This window comes from Pelodiscus sinensis, unplaced genomic scaffold (genome assembly GCF_049634645.1).
Source record: "Pelodiscus sinensis isolate JC-2024 unplaced genomic scaffold, ASM4963464v1 ctg129, whole genome shotgun sequence".
Taxonomy (NCBI): Eukaryota; Metazoa; Chordata; order Testudines; family Trionychidae; genus Pelodiscus; species Pelodiscus sinensis.
The window spans coordinates 231,840-257,500 of record NW_027465866.1 but is presented as its reverse complement, the minus strand read 5'-3'; the positions used below and the strand labels follow the sequence as shown (position 1 = coordinate 257,500).

General features: G+C 56.0%; 1 long non-coding RNA gene across 1 annotated transcript in view; it reads right to left on the bottom strand.

Moving 5' to 3' along the window:
* The window catches only part of LOC142824005 (uncharacterized), a 24,637-nt gene extending 417 nt beyond the window's left edge, over positions 1-24,220 (bottom strand). Inside the window, exons 1-4 of the long non-coding RNA XR_012899068.1 lie at positions 24,038-24,220; positions 2,278-2,424; positions 674-1,363; positions 1-487 (exon numbers count right to left, since the gene is read on the bottom strand). The exon at positions 1-487 is cut by the window's left edge and continues 417 nt beyond it. This is a non-coding gene — a long non-coding RNA (uncharacterized LOC142824005). The remainder of the gene's footprint in view (positions 488-673; positions 1,364-2,277; positions 2,425-24,037) is intronic.
* Positions 24,221-25,661: the final 1,441 nt, after the last annotated feature.

Sequence of the window (25,661 nt, the reverse complement as noted above, 5' to 3'; positions counted from 1 at the left end):
CTGCAGTGCTGATGTACTTTATGACTTGGATGACAAAATGAGTCATCTCACCAAGACTCAAACTACACATTACACTCTTACAAATACAGCACTTACAATACATCAAATGATATAGCACGACAATACATCAAATGCACGACAACACATCAAATGCATGACAACACATCAAATGATATAGCACTCAAACAAAAACACATACAGCACATTACAGTGCCCTCTTGTTACTTTGATGGCTAGAATGCACAAAATTACTACAAATTTCATTAATTTTGACTTTTTGGTAAATGAACTTGACGTATCTACCAATTGCGATTGTGAAAATATTAACAATGACAACTCAGAACTTTGGTACTAGCCATCAAGACAAGAGGACGCTGCAAATCACAAAGCGAGAAATACACAAACTCTACATCTTCCAAACAAAGGAACGCCAAATTCTTCTCCAGCCACGTAGAAATGTTCAGATCGCACCAAAGAGGAAGACTTCCTAGAGAAAGACAAAACAATTCTCACGGTTAATGCCTGTACGACAAACTCGAGCCACTTCCGCTTCCAAAAACACACATATACAGTGTAGTGCAAGTGAATTTCCCCAGTGACATGCACCCGGTGAAATACATTTCCCAAGCAAAATACACAGCACGCGCAACCCCTGATCGGAACCGTACTTAACTTGTAAATCCGAAAGCAAATCCTATGCAAACTCTACATCTTCCAAACCAGCAAAGATGCACCAAACTCTTCTCCGATAAGAGAGAAACCTTCAGATGGTACCCGTGGAGAACACTTCCTATGGAAATGAAAAACAATTCTTACAGTTAAGGCCTATACAACAAAACACAAACCACCTCAGCTTGCAAAAGGCCTCTATATAATCTAGCACAGGTAAACTTCCCCAGTGACATGGACCCGGTGAAATACAACAAAACAAAACAAAACCCCTGATCGAGGACCGTACTTAACTTGAGAATCTGAGAGCAAGTCTTCCAAACCGGCAAAGACGAGCCAACCTCTTCTTCGTTCGCAGAGAAATCTTCAGAGCACGCCGACACAGAACGCTTCCTATGGAAATGAAAAACAATTCTCACGGTTAAGGCGCGCACGACAAACGCAAACTACCTCAGCTTCCAAAGCGTGCATATACATTTCAACGTACCACAGGTGAATTTCCCCAAGTGACACGCACCCGGTGAACCGCATTGCTCAAGCAAAACGCAGAGCGCGCGCGACAAAATCCAACCCCCGATCGAGAACCGTACTTAACTTGAGAATCTGAGAGCAAGTCTTCCAAACCGGCAAAGATGAGCCAACCTCTTCTTCGTTCGCAGAGAAATCTTCAGAGCGCGCCAACACGGAACGCTTCCTATGGAAATGAAAAACAATTCTCACGGTTAAGGCACATATAACAAACACAGACCTTCACTTCCAAAACACATGTGCTATGTTATGTATGTGAATTTCCCCAGTGACATGCACTCCTCCACTGTGGGGGGTGACTCCTTGTCTCCTGCAGAAAGTAAAGTGTAACGGTTATGTAACAACACAGCAGGAGGGTTAGGAGCAGGGGTGGAACGCTGCCTGCTGCCGGAAGTAACCAGCTGCCAGTGCTCACCCTGCATCACCGCCTCCTCCATAAGTGGCTGGTCAACAGTCCCACATCCTAGGACAGTGACCTCGGTGGACTCCACAGGAATACTTTCCAGGAATTCCTCATAGCCTCAAATGCTCCTCAGCCTGGCCACCTCCTCCTGTAGCTCTCCCACCTGCTGCCTGAGAGATTCCACCAGCAGGCACCTTTCACAACGGTTGTCTCCCCCAGCCTGGAGATCGCTCAGTGGGAATTTCAAGCCACAAATACTGCAACACCACACCAGGACTTGGGTAGAGGCATCCATGCTCAGGTTCTCTGTCTGGATACAGGCACAGGTGGAGGAGGCAGGAGAAGTATTGGCACAAGCGCTTCGGGTCTTCATCACCATCAGTCACTCCCTCTGCTCAACTCCCTCTTCAACTCCCCTGTCTGCTTCGCTCCCCTGGTCGCACTGCTCTGGCTTTTTAAAGCCTGCTTGCCTAGATCAGGCCTGCCCCCTTCTGAGTCACACAGGGGAAGGCTGAGCCTGAGGCTAATCAGAAGCAATCAAGGGAACAATGGCAGGCTCTCAGTCCCAACTGCCACAGAAGCTGAAACTGAAACTGCTAGCACTCACCTGGAATCAGACTCTCAATTCACACTTCAAACAGTCAGGCGCACACACACACCACAGCTTGTACTCTCACCGGATAGCCTCTTCGGCGGTGGGGTCGCTTTGCTCTCCCGCTTCAACTCCCCTGTCTGCAGTCCCCTGTCCGCTTAATGATGTGTGTTTTGCAGAATGGCGATCGGAAACAATTCCCCGTATCATCTTCCCACATGAATTAAATACACTACAAATAACATAAAATGCAATTAAATCACATTACAAAAATGAGAACAGAAGAATGGTACTTTAACCAAAAATACAGCCCAGTGCTACCTGATATCAACACTCACCATGATCGTAGGAGTGCCTAGCTCTACCTCCTCAGAGCAACCCAAAGCTGAATGACTCCCTGGGCCTAGATGCCCAGCTTAAATGCTACCATAAGCTCCGCCCCTCAATATCCCAGCATGCCTTGAGGCCAAAGGAAGGTATAAATGCAGACTCATAGGCCGCAGACTCCCTTTACTTCATTTCTACATTAGCAGCGGCAAGAGCTGCTCATGCTGAAGCATTTATCATCTGTTCGCCTAACAAATACTATTCTCCACAGACTCAAACTCTGTGACCAGGTGAGGCTACAGTCATCCTATTTCAGGTTCCTAAAAGGAAAACCTTGCCCCCAGAAAGGGGGGGGGGGGTTCTCAGGGCATACGTAGCTACTGGGTGCTGAAATAGCTACTTTAGATGTAGTGAAGGGGATGTTTGAACCGGAGTATATGCAGAGTGTAGGACACATTACTTGGCTGGTGCCAGAGAGGATACACACTGCCTCATTCTCAAGATGAAGTGGGGGGGGGGGGGTCGTTCCCTGTTGTAGTGCCAGGCCACCTGATACAAACAAGAAACCCACCGTGCCCCCCAGAGCCAATATGATGGGCAAATGGCAACCTGTGAGAACTTTGATGATGTGAGGTTCGGCACTGGCCACCGCTTCCTTTCAGGCTCCCTCCCCCCATCTCTTCTAGACCCACCGCCTCCCCAATACTTAATTTTCATACACAAAGGTCTCAGACCTCAATCCTGACACAAATTAGAAAGTGGGTGGCCAAGTATGGAGCGGCAGCTGCTAGGAGAGTGCTCAGTTCTAAAGGCAACCCCGCCCTCCACACACACACCACACACCGGCACCGCTGGAAAGGACAAAGGTAGCAATTACCTAGCAGCCATTCCATTTCAAATGTCCCATGGGCCTGAGACACCGCCACTGTTACCAGAAGGACTAATGGAGGGCTTCCTGCCCACCTTCACTATGCACATCACACAGAAGCGACTGGCACAGTCCATTACGCCCCTCTACATCAGTCCTCACCACACGCCGCCCACACCCTCCGTGCCAACTCCCACCCCTCCCGTTAGGTCTGCAACCGGCACAAACTGCACAAACGGTGCATGCAAGCACCAGTTCGTGAAAACTCCCTAGCCCCTCCACCTACAAGCCACTGCCAGAAGGGTGTATGAGTCCCTTTCGTGACTCAGTGGAGGTAAACACAAAACCCCTCACCCCTTCCCACACCGCAAAACCCCCTGCCCCAACCCACACACCTCAAAAAACTCTCCCAGAGCCAGACCCCTTACTCTTGCCCAAACCCGAGGCCCAGTCTGAGGAAACTGAGTGTACGTGGAGGACAACTAGCAACAGACACAGGAGAAATTGAGTGAGAGTGGAATTGGCCTGTTATTTTGAAATAACTATTCCCAGAGCTGTGTCTAGACGGGCCAGTTTTTCTGGAAAAATCAGCCGCTTTTTCCGGAAAAAACTTGCCAGCCGTCTACACTGGCCGCTTGAATTTCCACAAAAGCACTGACTTCCTACTGTAAGAAATCAGTGTTTCTTGCGGAAATACTATTCTGCTCCCTTTTGCGCAAAAGGGCCAGTGTACACAGCTCAGATTTGTTTTCCACAAAAGAGCCCCGATCACAAAATGGCGATCGGGGCTTTTTTGCGGAAAAGCGCGGTCTAGATTGGCAAGAATGCTTTTTACACAAAAAGTGCTTTTGCGGAAAAGCGTCTGTGCCAATCTAGACGTTCTGTGCTGAAAATGCCTTTAACGGAAAACTTTCAGCGGCTGAATCCCGACGCCTGGGGCAGAGCAGCTGGGGTGCTGCCGGGTTGGTCCCGTGGCGCCACCCTTGGGGTCACCCGAGTCAGCACCCCAGCTGCTCTGCCCCCTGGCTTCCTGGAATCAGCCGCTGATCTGTTTTCAGCAGACGGCTGAATCGGGGACCCTGGGGCAGAGCAGCTGGGGACCAACCCGGCACTGCTCCAGCTGCTCTGCCCCAGGCATCCCCAAGAGCAGCTGGGGTGCTGCCGGGTTGGTCCCGCAGCGCTACGAGACCAACGTGGCAGCGCCCAAGATGCTCTGCTCCAGGCTTCCCCGATTCAGCGTGCTGGTCAGTTTCAGCAGCAGCTGAATGGGGGAAAGGCCTGTCCGGTTGCCCCAGCACCTTCCGGGTTCCCGATGGTGCCGGACCATCAGGAGTCCCGGAGCATTGGATGCCGGACTAATGGAGTTTTACTGTATTTTGAAAAATATTTTCAAATACTTTAACCCCCAAAAATACCTTATTTGAAATAATTTCCCAGTGTGAACATAGCCAAACATTACAGCTACGCTGCAATGCTATTTCCATATACTCAAGAATCCCAAAATATCAATCCCTCGTCTTCACAGCAAACTTGGTTTTTTTTGGATTCATTATGCCAAGGTCCCTGTAAATATCATTCTACGAGGCGAAAGGGACCTTTTCTTAGAGCACTTTATTTTGAAATTTGGCATCATGTAGACAGCACCAAATGATGAAATAAGATACACAATTTGTATCGCTCAAATTGTGTATCTTTATCTCAATGCTATTTCAAAATGGCTCATTTCAAGTACTCTGTAGAACTCTGAGGGTGAAGGAGGGGTAAAGAGAGTTCAAAGGTTCTCCCTCCACCCGCTTTCCTCTCTCAGGTTCTTTCCCCAGCCCCTCCCCAGTTACTTTGACCCCAAATAAAAAACACACCCACTTTATTGTTTCCAAAAAACAATGTCAGTTTTATTGTATCTGCGATGGGGGAGGGGGAGAGGATTAAGAGAGGGAAGGCAAAGAGGGGCAAGGCACAGGCCCTAGTGGGGAGGTCTGGGGAGCGTGTCACTGGGGTCCTTGTGAGAAACTTTCCCTCAGGGCCTCCCAGATGTGCACCCCCACCTGAAGAGCCTGCTGGATGGCAGCTGTGTGCAGCTGTTCAAAGGGCCTGCTGACCGGGCCCTTGCCTTTGCTTCTCCCCCTTCAGATCACAAATATTGTGGAGCACAGAACACTGGCCACTATTTGGGGGAATGTTCCACTCCCCAACATCCAGCCGGGTGACAAGACATCTCAACCTATGGGGGAGGAATAGCTCAGTGGTTTGAGCATTACCCTGTTAAAACCCAGGGTTCTGAGCTCAACCCTTGAGGAGGCCATTTAGGGATCTGGGGCAAATCTGTCAGGGATGGTACTTGGTCCTGCCATGAGGGCAGGGGGACTGGACTCAATGACCTATCAAGGTCCCTTCCAGCTCTATGAGATAGGTATAGCTCCATATATTTATTTATATTAACCTCACCTTGAGACACCCAAAGGCACCCTCCACTACAGGGCAGGCCCGGCAAAGCCGGGCATTGAAGCATTCCTTGCTAGGGTCAAGGTGTCTGGTGTAAAGCTTCGTGAGCCAGGGCAACAGAGTGTAGGTCACATCCCCCACAATGCACAGTTGCATGTACAACATCCCCCACCCTGATGATGAGGTCAGGGAATAAACTGCCCTGCCTCCAGCTTCTGGAAGACTCTGGAGACGCAGAAGATGTGAGCGTCACGTGCCTTTCCTCGACCAGCCTAAGAAAATGTCGGTAAACTGCCCATGGTGGTTGAGAGGGCCTGTGGGACCATGGAGAAGTAACCTCCTAGTTTATATAAACAGACATCGGGGCTCGGGCACCGATGTGGGTGCCATCAATAATATCACCGCCGCACGGTTCCGTGTTGCTGAGGTGGATGACCCTGAGCAGCTGGATGGTGTTGATGGCCCGCATGTGACATAGTGCGGGTGCTGTCTACTTTGTAACCCGGTGATCCTCCTGGCTGTGTTGCTTATGTGTGATTCCCAATGAGCGTATTGGCCCCAGACACCCCAGGGCGAGACAAAAGAAGAGAGGTGGGGTCGGCCATCAGGCTGGGGGGTAGGGCCTGGGAGTTGAGTTGGTCTAAAACATCCTCACTCCACCTAGCCCAGCCCAGACTGAGAAAGGGAGTGAAGCCCCTTCCCCTCGAGAGGACTAAGGCTGTCTGCCCTCGCTCCTATGTTAACATCTCTCCTATGCTATGCTGTGTCTCTGAGAAGAAATAAACCCTTTTACTCTACTGGCTGGCTGAGACCACATCTGGCTGTGGATGGGGGTGCAGGGTCAGGGGCTCCCCAACACACCATCACACCACACCACCTGTAGCAGGAGACCAACAAACAGAGAATCACTGGGGTGCCTGAGCCCTGTGCAGGTCCCTCAGCCCACCCCTTCCCTGCCCACACATACCAGGAGCCACCCCCTACGTAGCCTATCCCTGGCAGGGCTGTGTGAGGGTGGACTGAAAAATTGCCTGGGAAAGGGGCTTCTCCACCACCCCCAACCACTCTTTCCCTAGGGTTCCCCATTCCAGCACTTCACACACCCCTTCCGGGACCTTTAGCTGGAGAGCGCCACGCCTGCATGACGTGGACCCTGACGGTCGACTTTTTCCACACCAAACTGGTTCCCGACACATCGGTAGCTGTCCGGCGTGGTGACCTTCCACACGGCAATGGTGACCCGCTTCTCCAGAGGGGAATGTGGGTCGCATGCGTGTCCCGTCGTGTGAGGGCAGGGGAGAGCCAGGAACGCAGCTCCAGGAAGATCTCCTTCCTCGTGCAGAAATTCTGGAGCCGCTGTTGGTCATCCCAGAGCTCCATGTCGAGCTGGTCCCACCCGTCAGATCTAGTCTCCAGTGCAAGAAGCGGCGGTGCACAGCGTGGTGCAGCTGGAAGAGCTGCGCTCCCAGACAATCAGCTGGTGGTTGTGTTCCTGCGGGGCCAGGAGGGCAGCCTGCAGAAACTGCAGCACGATAGCTAAGGGCCGTCAAGTGCCCAGAGGCACCTCTAGCTCCACGACTGGCAAGCTGAGGTATCCGCAAGGGCAACCGGAGCAGTCAGAGCAAAGGCTTTGCTGTCCCTCCAGGGAAAGGAGAAGCACCCGAGAAATGGCTGTACGGGGGGGGGGGGGGGGGGGGGGGTAGGGTGTCACTTTGCTACCTTCAGAGGTTCCCTTATCCTGCTTCCCTGCTTTTCTAGCACAGGATCTAGGCCCATCCCTGGGGCAGATGGTGTTGTCTGCCCAGCCACTGATGGTGTCGACAGAGGGGGGTGGGATCAAGCCCACCATCCTGTACTCCCCAGGCAAATCCCTGCCCTATCCCTGAGTTCACTGGAGATCCCACTCTGTCTCCCTGCCTTCAGTGGGTCCCTTCTCCTGCCTTCCTAATGTGGGAGCCAGCTCCATCCCTGGGGTATCTATGTTGGCTGTTTGGCCGCTCCCAGGGTGGGTGGGACTTGGGCCCACCAGCCTGCCCTGCCCAGGCGAAAGGGTCTCAGATAGCCTCAAGCAGCAGCTCCCAGCAGTAATTGCTGACCCGATGCCCTGCCTGAAGTGGTTCTGCGTGGCCTTAAATGCAATTCTGCATCCAATCAGTGTGGAGCTTTAGTTTGAAATAGCTAAGTGCTTTTCGAAATAAGACTGCAGTGTAAACATACCCTAAGGGTATGTCTACACTGCAAGTTTCCTTCAGAAAAAGCTATTCTGGAAGATATCTTCTGGAAAAGCTGATTTTGGAAATAGCACATCCACATTAGGGGAGCTTATCGCAGACTAATTTTGAGGCTTCCCGGTAGTGTGGACGCTCTATCTCGATTTAGCGCCCCAGGATGCACTGGAAAGGACTAACTTTAGAATGAGGCGCTATTTTGACATAGCAGCAGTGGAGCGCCCACTCACTCACCTGCTGCTGAAAAAGCTTTTTCAGAAGAGGCGTTTTTCCGACACTGGTAAACCTCATTCCATGAGGAATAAGCCCTCCATTGTTTCAATTTTCTTTTGAAATAACGCAATTGCTGTGTGGATGCTACTGTTGTTCTGCCAGAATAACGTCCCTTATTCCAGAAAAACGGCACAGTGTAGACACACCCTTAGGGTATGGCTACACTACAGCACTAATTGGAACTAACTTAGAATTAGTTAATTCTAACTAAGCTAATTAATTCGAATTAGTGTATCTAGACCTAAAAGCTAATTCGAATTAGCATTTTGCTAAATCAAAATAGCATGTCCACATTGAGTGGACCCTGAACCGAAGTTAAGGCTGGCCGGAACGAGTGCCTGCAGGGCATCAGGTTAGGACTTGAAGTGTGGAGCTGCTGCCTCCGGCTAGCCAAGGGCTGTGCTTAAAGGAACCCGACCCCCACCCCGGACAGACAGTTCTCAGGGTTCCCCGCTTGCTTGTTTACCTCAATGAGGGACAGCAAAGCAGTCCTGTCTTGGAGTGCCCTGAGTGCCCACACTTGGCACATCACAGCACTCGGCCATCAGCCCGGCTGCACTTGCCGCAGCCTGCCATCCAAGGGGATCAATTGGGGGGATCCAGGCAGCCCTGCAGGAGAGCTTCCACCCTGAAGAGCCCGCAGAGCCACCCCAGTCCTCCCCATCGGGGGCTCGTGCCCCATTCCTCCCTCACCTCCTTCCACTTACCCCTCCCTAGTCCCCCTTCCTGATGTAAAAAATAAATGACACGTGGGTTGTTAAATAAAGAGACTTTCTATTTTTGAAAACTGAGGGGTGGGGATTAACCTCTGGGGAGACTGGGAAAAGGTGGTGGGAGAGGGGAAGAGAGATGGTGGGAGAGGGGAGGTGGAAACCTGGGAAGAGGGAGCTGGAAGGGGGAAGCCAGGAGAGGAGGAGGAGGGGAAGTATAAAACTATGGTACACCATATCTTCAGTACTGTGTACAGATGTGATCTCCTCACCTCAAAAAAGCTATTTTGGCCTTGGAAAGGATTCAGAAAAGGGCAACTACAATGATCAGGGGTTTGGAACAGGTCCCATATGAAGAGAGGCTAAAGAGACTGGGACTTTTCAGCTTAGAAAAGAGGAGACTGAGGGGGATATGATAGAGGTCTATAAAATCATGCGTGGTGTGGAGAGGGTGAATAAAGATAAGTTATTCATTAGTTCTCATAATAAAAGGACTAGAGTACACCAAATGAAATGAATGGACAGCAGGCTTAAAACTAATAAGCAAAAGTTGTTCTTCTCACAGCACATAGTCAACCTGTGGAACTCCTTGCCGCAGCAGGCTGTAAAGGCTGTCCAGACTACCGGATGCTCTTTCCAAAAAAAAAAAAAAAAAAAAGCACCCGGAAGTGCTCCTGGCAGGGCATGGGGGCAGCCTTTATTTCCAGGTGCTGCTGCATGCCCTTCCCAGAGACGCGTGCTTAAAGGGAACCCCAGGACAGCCTGCACTGATTCCTCTGCAAGGGCGGCAGAAACCCCCCCGCGTGTGCTCTCACTCACTAAGGTCTGTAGCTGAGGGTAGTATATCCTTTAGCCCTTTCCCCCCCTCTGCCCTCTGTATCGGGCCCTCTACAAGAACACTGAGTCAGTCAGCCATGACGCACCACCGCTCTCCCTTGCGCGACTGGCGTACCTGCAGAATTCCCGTTGGCTCCTGAGCCCTTAACCCGTGGAGATGCTCACCTGGAATGCCTGCAAGTGTGCCGTACAAGGACACGGCAGAAGCAGAGCAAGGACAAAGACACAGACAGAAACAGACAGACAGATCGTATTGGCCAATACGAAAGAGCAACAAGAGAGAAACACGAGAGGCAGCCAGAAGCCTTACCACCTTGCGTCTTCCCCCTCGAGCCAAGCGTCCGCTGAGAAGGACACCGTGTTCCAGAGAAACTAGCACCCCTGACAAATGGGAGCCCTGTTTCTCCCACAACCAAGGAAGCACCTCGGGAACCTCCGCTCGGACTCGCTATCTAAGCAAACGTGACTTCCCTTCCTAGACCCGAGTGGGCCGTAAGCCGAGAGATTTCCAGACCCGACACTTATCTCCGTGTCAGCGACGGCTGCTCCGCTCCCAGACGGACGGTTCGCGCCTCGCTTCGACCAAGCTCCCGAGCTCGCTGTTCTTGTTTCCGTTCCATCCCCAGACGGGAGGACACCGGGAGGGTTGACTTCTTATCGCTCGCTACCGAACACAGCAGAGGGGGAAAACCAACCAAACAACTTAGCGTTTCAGTCCGCAAGGACGCGGCATCGCTTCTCCTCCCACCATCGCACCGCAGCCTCCCACCATCGGCCACCCCCTCCCGCTGCCACTACAGGACCACGGAGAGAAAGGAGGCCTTGAATCTCTATCCATGCTCTGTTGAACTGCCTACTGCCCTTCACCAGTCCCCAAGCCACCAGGCTCCGTGACCCAGCAGGAAGCTCTCTGCCTCAGAAGAAACCTACGGCCATGGGAAGGCCCAACGCTGAGGAAATTTCACGTGTCCCGAGAATCATGTCCAGGCAGCTCAAGTCCATCTCGGACGGTTTCTTCTCCACCCATGGCCCCGAACTGATTCCTCTGCAAGGGCGGCAGAAAAAGCCCCGCGTGAACTCTCACTCACTAAGGTCTGTGGCTGTGGGTATTCTATCCTTTAGCCCTTTCCCCCGCTCTTCCCTCTCTATCGGGCCCTCTACAAGAACACTGAGTCAGTCAGCCATGACGCACCACCGCTCTCCCTTGCGCGACTGGCGTACCTGCAGAATTCCCGTTGGCTCCTGAGCCCTTAACCCGTGGAGATGCTCACCTGGAATGCCTGCACGTGTGCCGTACAAGGACACAGCAGAAGCAGAGCAAGGACAAAGACACAGACAGAAACAGACAGACAGACAGACAACGTATTGGCCAATACGAGAGAGCAACAAGAGAGAAACACATGAGAGGCAGCCAGAAACCTTACCACCTTGCGTCTTCCTCCTCGAGCCAAGCGTCCTCTGAGGAGGACACCGTGTCCCAGAGAAACTAGCACCCCTGACAAACGGGAGCCCTGTTTCTCCCACAACCAAGGAAGCACCTCGGGAACCTCCGCTCGGATTCGCTATCTAAGCAAACGTGACTTCCCTTCCTAGACCCGAGTGGGCCGTAAGCCGAGAGATTTCCAGACCCGACACTTATCTCCGTGTCAGCGACGGCTGCTCCGCTCCCAGACGGACGGTTCGCGCCTCGCTTCGACCAAGCTCCCGAGCTCGCTGTTCTCGTTTCCGTTCCATCCCCAGACGGGAGGACACCGGGACGGTTGACTTCTTATCGCTCGCTACCGAACACAGCAGAGGGGGAAAACCAACCAAACAACTTAGCGTTTCAGTCCGCAAGGATGCGGCATCGCTTCTCCTCCCACCATCGCACCGCAGCCTCCCACCATCGGCCACCGCCTCCCGCTGCCACTACAGGACCGCGGAGAGAAAGGAGGCCTTGAATCTCTATCCACGCTCTGTTGAACCGCCTACTGTCCCTTCACCAGTCCCCAAGCCACCAGGCTCCGTGACCCAGCAGGAAGCTCTCTGCCTCAGAAGAAACCTACTGCCAGGACGCTTGAAGATTTCAAAGCACGTATCTCTTACTCACACAGAGCCATGGGAAGGCCCAACGCTGAAGACCCTTCACGTGTCCCGAGAATCACGTCCAGGCAGCTCAAGTCCATCTCGGACGGTTTCTTCTCCGCCCACTGTCCCTCACTGATTCCTCTGCAAGGGCGGCAGAAAAAGCCCAGCGTGAGCTCTCACTCACTAAGGTCTGTGGCTGTGGGAATTCTATCCTTTAGGCCCATGGTCACCAACCAGTAGATAGCAAGCTACCGCTAGATCTCAGTGGTTCTAAGAGTATCTCTTGAGCCCTCTCTGAACTGCACGCCTGCGCAGTACATACATTAGCTTTCCTCATTCGAGGAGCAGCTACTCACCGAGCAACAACACAGGTGAGTAGCTGAGAGGAATGGTGGGACCTGGGAGGTCTGGAGGGCTGAAACACCCCAGCCAGCTGTCTGTGGCTTTCAGCAGAAAGAGGCTGCCCCGCAGTCCAGCTGATCTGCGGCTTCTCTTCTGCGCCTGCCCACGTGGAGCTTGGTGCACTCTGGCTGAGTGCCATGGCCAGCTCTCCGGGCAGCCACTTCTCTTCCCTCCAGCCCGGATTGGCTGGTGTAGGGAACTCCCTGCCCCCAACCTTGTTCCCTCTCCTCTGCCCCAAATCTTTCCCCCTCCCTCCTGGACCTGTTCCCTCTCCCTTGCCCCCCCCATCCCACTGTATAAACCGTCCCCCCCTCTGCAGAAACCTGTCCCCCTGCAGAAACCAGTTCCCTCTGGCACCCTGTCTCCTACTGCAGAAACCTGTCCCCCTGCCTTCCCCACTATAGAAACCTGTCCCCCCCCAGCACCCTGTCCCCTGCTGCAGAAACCTGTCCTGGCACTCTGCCCCCTCTTCCCTGCCCCCACTGGCACCCTGTTCCCTGCCCCAGAACGCACTAGCACCCCTCCCCAGTACTGTGTCCCCTGCTCCCAAAGGACTTTTCTATGGGTCAGTGACCCCTGTCTCAAGGCAGGTTCCCTGCCATTCTTATAAATAAAGATAATGTAGAAACTTTTTGTGTTTAACACAGCATTTTATTTAAAAATGAAGCTTGGCCAACAAACCCCAAATTGGGGCCAAGCCCCCATCTGGCCACAACCACTCCTGTACTCCCCCTTCCCCAGCCCCTAGATCTGAGCCTATCAAACACTGGAACCCCCTGCCCTGAGCCCCTCACATACCCCAACCCAAATTCCTGCATTCTCACATCCACAAGCCTGTGACTTGCTTAGTATCCCGACACTGCCCAGCCTGGAACCCCCTCCCCGAGCCAGTGCTCAGGGAGCTCCGTGCGGAAAAAAAGTGGCAGCCATTTTTATGCTAATGAAGCGGGGGAGATTTAAATCCCCACTTCATTAGCAACTGCGATACGTCTAATTTACATCCCTTTTCCGAAAAAGGGATGTAGTCTAGACGTAGCCTAGGAGTTTTTCAGGATTCTGGAGATATCCCAGAAAAACTCTTCCGCATCCAGGGTTGCGTTTGCTCTTCCGCTTGTTTAGTGGAAGAGCAATCAGGCTCTTTCGGTCACCCCTATATTCCTCTTTCCACAAGGAATAAGGTGGCTTCCAAAAGAAGGTTTTTTTTTCTGACATTTGGTCCAGTCTAGACAGGCAAAATGTTGGAAAAACCTCAATCTACAGAAGAATTGTTTTTTTTAAAGAAAAGCAGCAGTAGAAGGATTGGGGACAGCAAGTGATGGAGAGGAGGAGAATAGAGAGAGCGGGGATTCAAGGAAGGGGCGGGGCGGTAAATCTTGGCTTGGTCTGTCATTTAAAAAGTGATCTTGGGTGTAAAAAGGTTTGTTGACCACTGCTTTAGACCTACCCCCCTACCCCCGCCCGGTCCCTCTGTATCGGGTCCATTACAACAACACTGAGTCAGTCTGCCATGACGCACCACCGCTCCCCCTTGCGCGACTGGCGTACCTGCATAATTCCCATTAGCTCCTGGGCCCTTAACCCGTAGAGATGCTCACCTAGAATGCCTGTAAGTGTCCTGTACAAGGACACAGCAGAAGCAGAGCAAGGACAAAGACACAGACAGAAACAGACAGACAGAACGTATTGGCCAATACGAGAGAGCAACAAGAGAGAAACACATGAGAGGCAGTTTGGGTGGGAGGAGAGGGATTGAATACACTTGGTGGTCAGGGAAGGGGGTGCAGGTTGAGGAGGGGGTGTTGTATGGACTGGGGTGTGGGGGAAGAGGGTTGCAGATTGGGCAGGGGGTGTAGAATGGACTGGGGGATGGAGGAAGAGGGTTGCAGATTGGGCAGGGGATGTAGAATGGACTGGGGGTGGGGGAAGGGGTGCAGGTTGGGCAGGGGGTGTAGAATGGACTGGGGGATGGGGGAAGAGGGTTGCAGATTGGGCAGGGAGTGTTGAATGGACTGGGGGGTGGGGGAAGGGGGTGCAGGTCGGGCAGGGGGTGTAGAATGGACTGGGGGGTGGGGAAGGAGTGCAGGTCGGGCAGGGGGTGTAGAATGGACTGGGGGATGGGGGAAGGAGGTGCAGGTCGGGCAGGGGGTGTAGAATGGACTGGGGAATGGAGGAAGAGGGTTGCAGATTGGGCAGGGGGTGTAGAATGGACTGGGGGGTGGGGGAAGGGGGTGCAGGTCGGGCAGGGGGTGTAGAATGGACTGGGGAGTGGGGGAAGGGGGTGCAGGTCGGGCAGGGGGTGTAGAATGCACTGGGGGATGGGGGAAGGGGGTGCAGGTCGGGCAGGGGGTGTAGAATGGACTGGGGGGTGGGGGAAGGGGGTGCAGGTCGGACAGGGGGTGTAGAATGGACTGGGGGGTGGGGGAAGGGGGTGCAGGTCGGGCAGGGGGTGTAAAATGGACTGGGAGGTGGGGGAAGGGGGTGCAGGTCGGGCAGGGGGTGTAGAATGGACTGGGCGATGGGGGAAGGGGGTGCAGGTCGGGCAGGGGGTGTAGAATGGACTGGGGGGTGGGGGAAGGGGGTGCAGGTCGGGCAGGGGGTGTAGAATGGACTGGGGGATGGGGAAGGGGGTGCAGGTCGGGCAGGGGGTGTAGAATGGACTGGGGGATGGGGAAGGGGGTGCAGGTCGGGCAGGGGGTGTAGAATGGACTGGGGGGTGGGGGAAGGGGGTGCAGGTCGGACAGGGGGTGTAGAATGGACTGGGGAATGGAGGAAGAGGGTTGCAGATTGGGCAGGGGGTGTAGAATGGACTGGGGGGTGGGGGGAAGGGGGTGCAGGTCGGGCAGGGGGTGTAGAATGGACTGGGGGGTGGGGGAAGGGGGTGCAGGTCGGGCAGGGGGTGTAGAATGGACTGGGGGATTGGGGAAGGGGGTGCAGGTCGGGCAGGGGGTGTAGAATGGACTGGGGGATGGGGGAAGGGGGTGCAGGTCGGGCAGGGGGTGTAGAATGGACTGGGGGGTGGGGGAAGGGGGTTGCAGATTGGGCAGGGGGTGTAGAATGGACTGGGGGGTGGGGGAAGGGGGTGCAGGTCGGGCAGGGGGTGTAGAATGGACTGGAGGGTGGGGGAAGGGGGTGCAGGTCGGGCAGGGGGTGTAGAATGGACTGGGGGAAGGGGTGCAGGTCGGCAGGGGGTGTAGAATGGACTGGGGGTGGGGGAAGGGGGTGCAGGTCGGGCAGGGGGTGTAGAATGGACTGGGGGGTGGGGGAAGGGGGTGCAGGTCGGGCAGGGGGTGTAGAATGGACTGGGGGTGGGGGAAGGAGGTGCAGGTCGGGCAGGGGGTGTAGAATGGACTGGGGGATGGGGAAGGGGGTGCAGGTCGGGCAGGGGGTGTAGAATGGACTGGGGAATGGAGGAAGGGGGTGCAGGTCGGGGCAGGGGGTGTAGAATGGACTGGGGGGTGGGGAAGAGGGTTGCAGATTGGGCAGAGGGTGTAGAATAGACTGGGGGGTGAGAGAAGGGGTGCAGGTCGGGCAGGGGTGTAGAATGGACTGGGGGGTGGGGGAAGGGGGTGCAGGTCGGGCAGGGGGTGTAGAATGGACTGGGGGATGGGGGAAGGGGGTGCAGGTCGGGCAGGGGGTGTAGAATGGACTGGGGGGTGGGGGAAGAGGGTTGCAGATTGGGCAGGGGGTGTAGAATGGACTGGGGGGTGGGGGAAGGGGGTGCAGGTCGGGCAGGGGATGTAGAATGGACTGGGGGGGTGAGAGAAGGGGTGCAGGTCGGGCAGGGGGTGTAGAATGGACTGGGGGGTGAGAGAAGGGGTGCAGGTCGGGCAGGGGGTGTAGAATGGACTGGGGGGTGGGGGAAGGGGGTGCAGGTCGGGCAGGGGGTGTAGAATGGACTGGGGGGTGGGGGAAGGGGGTGCAGGTCGGGCAGGGGGTGTAGAATGGACTGGGGGTGGGGAAGGGGGTGCAGGTCGGGCAGGGGGTGTAGAATGGACTGGGGGGTGGGGGAAGGGGTGCAGGTCGGGCAGGGGGTGTAGAATGGACTGGGGGTGGGGGAAGGGGGTGCAGGTCGGGCAGGAGGTGTAGAATGGACTGGGGGGTGGGGGAAGGGGTGCAGGTCGGGCAGGGGGTGTAGAATGGACTGGGGGGTGGGGGAAGGGGGTGCAGGTCGGGCAGGGGGTGTAGAATGGACTGGGGGGTGGGGGAAGAGGGTTGCAGATTGGGCAGGGGGTGTAGAATGGACTGGGGGGTGGGGGAAGGGGTGTAGAATGGACTTGGGGGTGGGGGAAGGGATGCAGGTCGGGCAGGGGGTGTAGAATGGACTGGGGGGTGGGGGAAGGGGGGTGCAGGTCGGGCGGGGGGGGGGGGCCGTGCAGAGGGCGCGGGCAGACGTGAGCAGGGCCTGCGTAGCGCTGCGCGGGTGGCCTATGATGCACTTGGGGGCGCGGAGAAGCTGGAACACGCTGGGCGGGGCTATGCCTGGGGGCGGGGCTATGATAGGGGCGGGGCGGACTGAGACACGCGCCGGGAAGCCGCACTATGAGAACGACAACTGCCAGGATGCATCGCTAACGCTGGGAGTGACACGCGCGCGAGACCAACCCCGCCGCTCCCTGGTCAATGGCCGCATTGTGATGTCACTTCCGCTGCACCCGCCCAACCGAACAGCGCCGGGCCTGCCCTGGCCCTGCAATGGCCGATGGGAGTTGCGGCCTGGGGCACTCAGATTCCCACAAGCCACTGCGGCTACTTTCCCTACTCCCCCTCATCCCGCCCCGCCCCGCCCCGCAGCTGGGCGGGGCTCCTGCCTCTCAGACGGCAGCGTCCGCCGCTGATGCCCCGCCCCCCCTCGGGAGAGGAGACCGCGCGGCAACTCCTCCCCCCCAAACTCCTCCCCGCCCCATGCAGTCTGTTCCCCCCCACCACCAAACTCCTCCCCGCCCCGTGCAGTCTGATCCCCCCCACCAAACTCCTCCCCGCCCCGTGCAGTCTGTTCCCCCCACCACCACCAAACTCCTCTCCGCCCCATGCAGTCTGCTATCCCCCCACCACCAAACTCCTCCCCGCCCCGTGCAGTCTGCTATCCCCCCCGCCCCATGCAGTCTGCTCCCCCCACCACCAAACTCCTCCCCGCCCCGTGCAGTCTGCTCCCCCCACCACCAAACTCCTCCCCGCCCCGTGCAGTCTGCTCCCCCCACCACCAAACTCCTCCCCGCCCCCTGCAGTCTGCTCCCCCCCACCACCAAACTCCTCCCCGCCCCCTGCAGTCTGCTCCCCCCACCACCAAACTCCTCCCCGCCCCATGCAGTCTGCTATCCCCACCACCAAACTCCTCCCCGCCCCATGCAGTCTGCTATCCCCCGCCCCATGCAGTCTGCTCCCTTCCACACCAAACTCCTCCCGCCCCATGCAGTCTGCTATCCCCACCACCAAACTCCTCCCCGCCCCATGCAGTCTGCTATCCCCCCGCCCCATGCAGTCTGCTCCCTTCCACACCAAACTCCTCCCAGCCCCCTGCAGTCTGCTCCCCCCATCACCAAACTCCTCCCCGCCCCCTGCAGTCTGCTCCCCCCATCACCAAACTCCTCCCCGCCCCCTGCAGTCTGCTCCCTTCCACACCAAACTCCTCCCCGCCCCCTGCAGTCTGCTCCCCCCACCACCAAACTCTTCCCCGCCCCCTGCAGTCTGCTCCCCCCATCACCAAACTCCTCCCCGCCCTGTGCAGTCTGCTCCCCCCACCACCAAACTCCTCCCCGCCCCCTGCAGTCTGCTCCCTTCCACACCAAACTCCTCCCCGCCCCCTGCAGTCTGCTCCCCCCACCACCAAACTCCTCCCCGCCCCGTGCAGTCTGCTCCCTTCCACACCAAACTCCTCCCCGCCCCCTGCAGTCTGCTCCCCCCACCACCAAACTCCTCCCCGCCCCCTGCAGTCTGCTCCCCCCACCACCAAACTCCTCCCCGCCCCCTGCAGTCTGCTCCCCCCACCACCAAACTCCTCCCCGCCCCCTGCAGTCTGCTCCCCCACCACCAAACTCCTCCCCGCCCCGTGCAGTCTGCTCCCCCACCACCAAACTCCTCCCCGCACCATGCAGTCTGCTCCCCCACCACCAAACTCCTCCCCGCCCCCTGCAGTCTGCTCCCCCCCCACCAAACTCCTCCCCACCCCCTGCAGTCTGCTCCCCACTACCAAATTTCCCAGCCGGCTTGTATGGGGACAGGCAGGGGGACAGGCTAATGCTGCTGTTGCCTTATAAACTGCAGAGGAGCAGCGTGAGGCAGGTTGGGGGGGGGTCTCTAATGCGTCCCATTTACAAGCACAGAGGGGCCACGTGAGGGTTTTCCAGAAACCCCGAGGAGTTTCCTGCTGCTCACTTCTGTGTCCCAGCTGAGTTCCTGCCAGTCAGTGGCCCCGCCCCTGCCATTAATGACGGAGCCTGGGACCCGTTTGTGTGCGACACAAACCCACGTGTCACTCGCCGGACCATTCAGTGCTCCAGCCTGACGGGAGCCGATAGAATGTGCCCCACATTCCATCATTTGCATGCCCCGCGGCAGGGCTATGATGTCACTAGCAGTGCGCTGCTGTTCATAGCGGGAAAAGGCAGCTTCGCACCAAGCCGGGCACGAGATAGCGGGCTCAGCGCTGGGGGCGGAGCTACAGGGGAGCGGCCAGGCCGGGCGGGGCTCAGCGCTGGGGGCGGAGCTACAAGGGAGCGGCCCGGCTGGGCAGGGTGCACACTCGGGTGCCCAAGGGCTGAGATCTGGGCTGGGCAGCGTCACGCTCTGACCTCGCTGCCACCTCCCGCCGCCACTCCCTTGGGGCCAGGTGGTGCAGTCTGGAAGCCACTGCCCTGCCTCACTTCTCCTCCGCCCACTTAGGGTGGGATTTCCTGGGGAACCCGCTCCCTGTGACATCAGGACCTCCTATAGGGGCAGGGCGCCACCCCGCCCAAGCAAGGAGCAGAGCTAGGGTTGCCAGATAGTTTCAACAAAAATACCAGACATACCTGACATGACATCACAATCTACATTACATCTGATTTAGAAAATACCGGACATTTATAAGAGGGGTAGCCATGTTAGTTTGAATCTGCAAAAGCGGCGAGGACATTTATATTTTCTCAATTTGTTTCCCGAAAAAAAGCTGAAATCCTGGACTGTCCAGTTCAAAACCGGACACCTGGCAACCGTAAGCAGAGTGGTGCCTTGTCGGAGCGGTTCCAGCCTCCACTCTGCTGTCCCTCCTCTGCCCCACCTACCACGGGAGCTGGTGGGGTATGCTGGCTGCACCGCCGCAGGAAACTTCCAACCCCAGTCTCTGTCCCAGACAGGCACCCTGCATCTGAACCCGTCCCGCCTAGCCCAGTGTCTCCTGCCTACCACTCTCTGACCTGGCACCAGCTGAGCGCTCGTACCTGGGCACCTTCCGGTCACGGTTCCCAGTCGGTTGCTGTCAGGCTGTGGACCGAGCAAACGTCACTTCCAGTCCGTGGGACGGGTGTCCACCGTGCCACACATGTTGGCATGACGCTACATTGTGAGAGCTCACAGCGCCCACGTGACTGCTGTTTGTTGCCCCGCGAGGGATGCGAGATGCACAGCTCCTGCCTCATGCCAGAACGCGCCACGGGAGTTACAATCGCCCCTGCCCGCCTCAGTGCATCATGGGAGCCGGAGTGGGGTTCCCATGTGTGAACTGTCAAAACAAGAGGCCCCCTTGAGAGGGCGCGTGTCCGTCTCAGTGTCTGCCAGCTCCCGCTGCAGTCACGGGTGGGGCCCTGAGCCCGAGTCCCTGTCCTGCCTGGCTCTTCCCTCTGGCCCTCTCAGACTGTCTGGGCCATTGCAGGCTCCAGCTGGGGAGGGGAGGGGTGTTGCTCTCCAGGAGAGGGACCCGAGTTCCATCTGACTGGAACACGTCACGCACACATGCCCATGCAAAAGCCACACACCGTGCCAAATGCTCACATGCAGGAACACGCTTCCATGGCCCCTCCTAAGGCCAGGCCTGGGTCTGGAGTCCCCAGCACTACAGGCGTGTGCATGGCCCTGCTTGCTTGGCCCCTAGAGCAAGGGGCAGGTTTGCATCTGTATCCACACGCTACTGTTGGAGTCACTGAACCGACATTCTGCCCGGCAATGTTTTCCAGTCGATCTCCATGCTAAGGATGTTGAAGACTAGTCAACTACAGCCTCTTCCCGACTTACGAACCGGTTACGGACCAAGCAATTGGTCGTAACTCGGTTCATGCGTAAGTCAGACCCCATAGAGTTACACGCGACCGCGCTGCTCGTAAGCACAGATCGTGTTCGTAACGCGGGGGTCCGCCGTTTATGACAGCTTCACTCATAACTGCGAACGGTCATAAGTCGACCGTTTGCAATTCGGGGACCGGCTGTATCTGATAAGCATTTGCTTATTGGATAGTAATGTCGACTAGTCAATCCCCCCACCTTGCTGCCTCTATGAAATGGATTCAGCAAAGGGTGGGGGGTGATGGAAGGAGTACTTCGAAATGGCAGATTTCTCTGGAGTTTCCACTACATGCCTCTGACGAAGTGGGTTGGTGCCCACGAAAGCTTATGTTCCAATAAATCATAAGGTGCCTCAGGACTTCTCTTTTTTTAGGGATGTTAGCTATCGGGTAATTCAGTGGTCCCCAACACGGGGGCATTTGTGTGCGCCTGCCAAGTGCTCAGGGCTGGCCTGGCCCCAGGCACATGGCGCATGCGTGGTGCCGGAGCCGGCCCCGGTCGCATGGCGCACGGTGAGAACCAGCCCCGGGAGTGCCGCGGATTGGCTGCCCACGCTCTGAGCACGTGGCGCATGGGGGCAGCGCTGGCCCCGGGCGTGCAGCGCTCGCAGGGTGCGCCGGCCCCGGGCGCGTGGTGCTTGAGGGGGGGCCCCGCCCCAGGCACGCAGCTATGGGAGGGGGCCCACTCCCGGGCATGCGGCTATGGGAAGGGCCCCCCCCGGGCGCTAGGGGGGGCCCTGCCCTCTTGTACCCGGCAGGCGAACGGCCACGCCCCCTGGCGCCCAGCGACCTCAAATGGTTGGGGACCACTGGGGTAATTTAATCCTCGACTGTTAGCAGTTACACAACTATTACACAGTCCCCGAGGGCAGGGGCGGCAGCCAGTGCGCTCCGGCTCCATTCCAGGGAGCCCCCTGGCCACTCTGTGCTGCTGCCTCACCGTGGGGTGGCAGGCGGGGGTTGGTCCACAAGGGCAGCTAGTTTCAAAACCAGCTTCCTATGCAAACCAGCTGCCTGTAGCCCCACATGGCTGCCTCTGATACAAAGGCAACAGATCAGGACGGCAGCAGCTCCTGTCCACCAGGCATTCAAAATGCTGGCAGACACAGGCTGCTTGCCAGATCAGCATCTGCTCGCAGGGAGCTCGGCCCCCACCCCTCCGTGGACAGGAGCTGCTGCCACTTGGGCTCCATGGAATGTGAGCACTTTCCCCTACCCTCCCCCCCCCACCTCTGATACAGGCAGCGGCGTGGGCAGGCAGGCAGGCAACTTTGCGAAGCCAGCACCAGCTCCTGCCTCCCCCTCTTGCCTCTAGAAGAGGCAGCAAGGGGATTGACAGGTGGGTCCATGAAGCCACCACACACAGTGCTCATGCATATCAGCTCCCGCCTGCCTCCTCCCACCATACTGCTTCCTCTGTATCAGAGGCAGCAGCGGAGAGGTGGGGGAACCGGCCAATCCAATGCTTGTGGGGTGCTGATCAACTGTACAACTGCGCCCTCTTGTGACAAGCTGACTTAAAAGCTGGCTGCCCACAGGTATCAGCTCACACCTCCTCCCTCCTTGCTGCCTCTGACAGAGACAGCAGGTGAGAGGGGAGAATGCATGTAATCGACAGGATTGACCAATAAGTTGAAGCTGGGCGGGGCTATGATGGGCAGGGCTATGATAGGGGCAGGGCAGACTGAGACACGCCCCAGGAGGCCGCACTCTGGGAACTACAACTGGGAACTACAACTCCCAGGATGCATCGCTCAAGCTGGGAATGACACACGCGCAAGACCAACCCCTGGATCAGTGGCTGGACTGTGATGTCACTTCCGCTGCGCCCGCCCAATCAAACAGCCCATGGGAGCTGCAGATTGGGGCACGGAACGTTTCCCACAAGCCACCGCGGCTACTTTCCCTGCTCCCCCCGATTCCGCCCATCTCAGAGACCCCCCCCCACCAAACTGCCCAGCTGGCTTGTCCTGTGGCGTCAGGACTTGCCAACCCCCCCAGTCTGCTCCCCCAACTCCCTGCAGTCTACTCCACCCCAACTCCCCACTCTGCTCCCCCCACCAAACCCCCCTGCAGTCTGCTCCCTCCCAACCCCCCAACTCTGCTCCCCCCTACTCCGTGCAGTCAGCTCCCCTCCCCCCCCCCCCCCCCCCCCCCCCCCCGTGGACAGAAGCTGCTGCCGCTTGGGCTCCATGGAATGTGCAGCACATCCATAAACCTGGACACCCCGGACGTCCCATCATCTCTGGTATTGGCACGCTCACTACTGGTCTATCCAGCTATGTAGACTCTCTCCTCAAACCCTACGCAACCAACACCCCCAGCTATCTCCAAGACACTACCGACTTCCTAAGGAAACTACAAAACATCGATAACCTCCCCAATAACACCATCCTTGCCACCATGGATGTAGAAGCTCTATACACCAACATCCCACATGAAGATGGATTACAAGCAATTAGAAACACTATCCCAGAGGACACCACTGCCAGCCTGATAGCAGACCTACGTAACTTTGTTCTCACCCACAATTATTTCCAGTTTGAGAACAACTTATACCTCCAGATCAGCAGCACAGCCATGGGTACACGCATGGCCCCACAGTATGCTAATATCTTTATGGCTGACCTAGAATGTTTCCTCAGCTCCCGTCCCCTTTTACCCTTCTCTACTTACGCTACATCAAGGACATCTTTATGGTCTGGACGCATGGCCAAGAAACACTGGAGACATTCCACAGAGATTTCAACAACCTACACCCCACCATCAACCTCAGCCTGGACCATTCTACACGAGAGATCCATTTCCTCGACACCACAGTACAAATCAACAATGGAAAATTAGACACCACCCTTTACAGAAAACCCACTGACTCATACAGTTACCTACATGCTTCCAGCTCCCATCCAGCACACACCATACGATCCATCATCTATAGCCAAGCCCTTCGATACAACCACATCTGCTCTAATCCCACTGACAGAGACCAGAAACTTCAGGATCTCTTCCAAGCATTTATAAACCTCAACTACCCCCTCGGAGAAATAAAAAAGCAAATTGAAAGAGCCAGACGAATACCTAGAAACCATCTACTTCAAGACAGACCCAAGAAAACCAACAATAGAACACCACTTGTCATCACCTACAGCCCGGAACTTAAACCTGTCCAACACATCATCAATAAACTTCAGCCTATACTGGAACAGGATACTAAACTCCAAGAGGCTCTGGGAGACAGACCCATAGTCTCCTATACACAACCACCTAACCTCAAGATGATTCTTACCAACAACCACAGGACATACTACACTAATACCAACCCTGGTACCTTCCCTTGCAACAAACCCCGTTGCCAGCTTTGTCCACATATTCACTCTGCTGATACCATTATTGGACCTAACCAAGTGAGTTATAAGATCAAGAAGAGGAAGTTACTCACTTTGTGCAGTAACGATCGTTCTTCGAGGTGTCCCCCCGTGGGTGCTCCACGTCTGGTGTCAGGCTGGTCCCGGCGCCGCAAATTGGAGCTTGACAGAGCTGTGTGTGTATGGCCGGACCACGCACGTGCAAGCCAGTTTTGCGCCTTTCACCTGCCGCGCACGGTCCGGTGCCCGCCAGTTCATCTCACCGCCTATCTGAAAGACAGAATGACAAGATTCCGAAGCAGGGAGGAGGGCGGGTCGTGGAGCACCCACGGGGACACACCTCGAAGAACGATCGTTACTGCACAAAGTGAGTAACTTCCTCTTCTTCTTCGGGTAGTCCCCGTGGGTGCTCCACGTCTGGTGACTCCGAAGCAGTAATCTCAGTTAGACGTGGGCTTCGGAATCGGGATTCTGAGCGGCAGGCAGCACTGCCAAGGCTACCGCTGAGTCAGAGGCGAAGTGCTGAACAATCGCATAATGCCTTGAAAAGGTGGAAGTAGAAGACCAAGTCGCCGCCCGGCAGATGTCCCGCAGAGGGACTCCTTTCATGAAAGCTGCAGACGTAGCAACTGCTCGTGTTGAGTGTGCCCTAGGCTGCGATGTGAGCAGCTTCTTACAGATAGTATAGCAAGTCGTGATACAAGAGACAACCAATTTAGAAATGCGCTGGGCGGATAAGGGCTTGCCTGTAGAAGGCCCTGATGTCGAAATGAAGAGGCGATCCGTCTTACATAGAGTACGGGTTCTGTCTATATAGAATGCTAAGGCTCTACGCACATCGAGCGTATGCAGGAGAGCATCACGCTGAGAGGTATGAGGTTTTGGATAGAAACATGGCAGAACGATTGGTTCATTTATATGAAAATCTGTGCAGACTTTAGATAGAAAGGCTGGATGAGACCTCAGTATCACTGATTCCGCGTTGAAGACTGTATAGGGAGGTGTTGACATTAGTGCGGATAATTCACTCACCCTACGTGCCGATGTTATGGCAAGAAGAAAGAGTACCTTCATTGTAAGCATCGACACCGGTACCGTGGCCAACGGTTCAAACGGTGGTCTAGTTAGGACATCAAGCATCAGGTCAAGACTCCATGCAGGTGGCAGAGGCCTACGTGGTGGGTTGAGGTTAGCCAATCCTTTGAGAAATCTAGTCATCATGGGATGAGAAAACTCTGACTTGCCTTCAACGGGGTAGTGAAAAGCAGCTATCGCCGCTACATGGACTTTAAGTGATGAAATGGAGAGTCCAGTTGACTGTAGCTGGAGGACATAGTCCAGTAAGACATGCATTGGTGAAACCAGAGGGTCTAGAAGCTTAGGAGCGCACCATCGCACGAATCTAGACCACTTGGACAGGTAAGTTTTCTTGGTGGAATCCCTCCTGCTGTGCCAGAGAACACGCTTCACCTGGTCCGAACAAAGATTCTCGGACTCGCTGAACCATGTACCATCCATGCAGTGAGGTGCAGGGTATCCAGCTTTGAGTGAAGAAGGGAGCCTTTCTGTTGTGTCAGCAAGTCCAGTAAGTAAGGTAATCGGCGCGGTGCTCGTACAGAGAGCTGCAGAAGAGTTGAGTACCATGGCTGTCTGGGGCTATGAGTATCACTCGTGCCCTGTCCATCACGATCTTCTCGA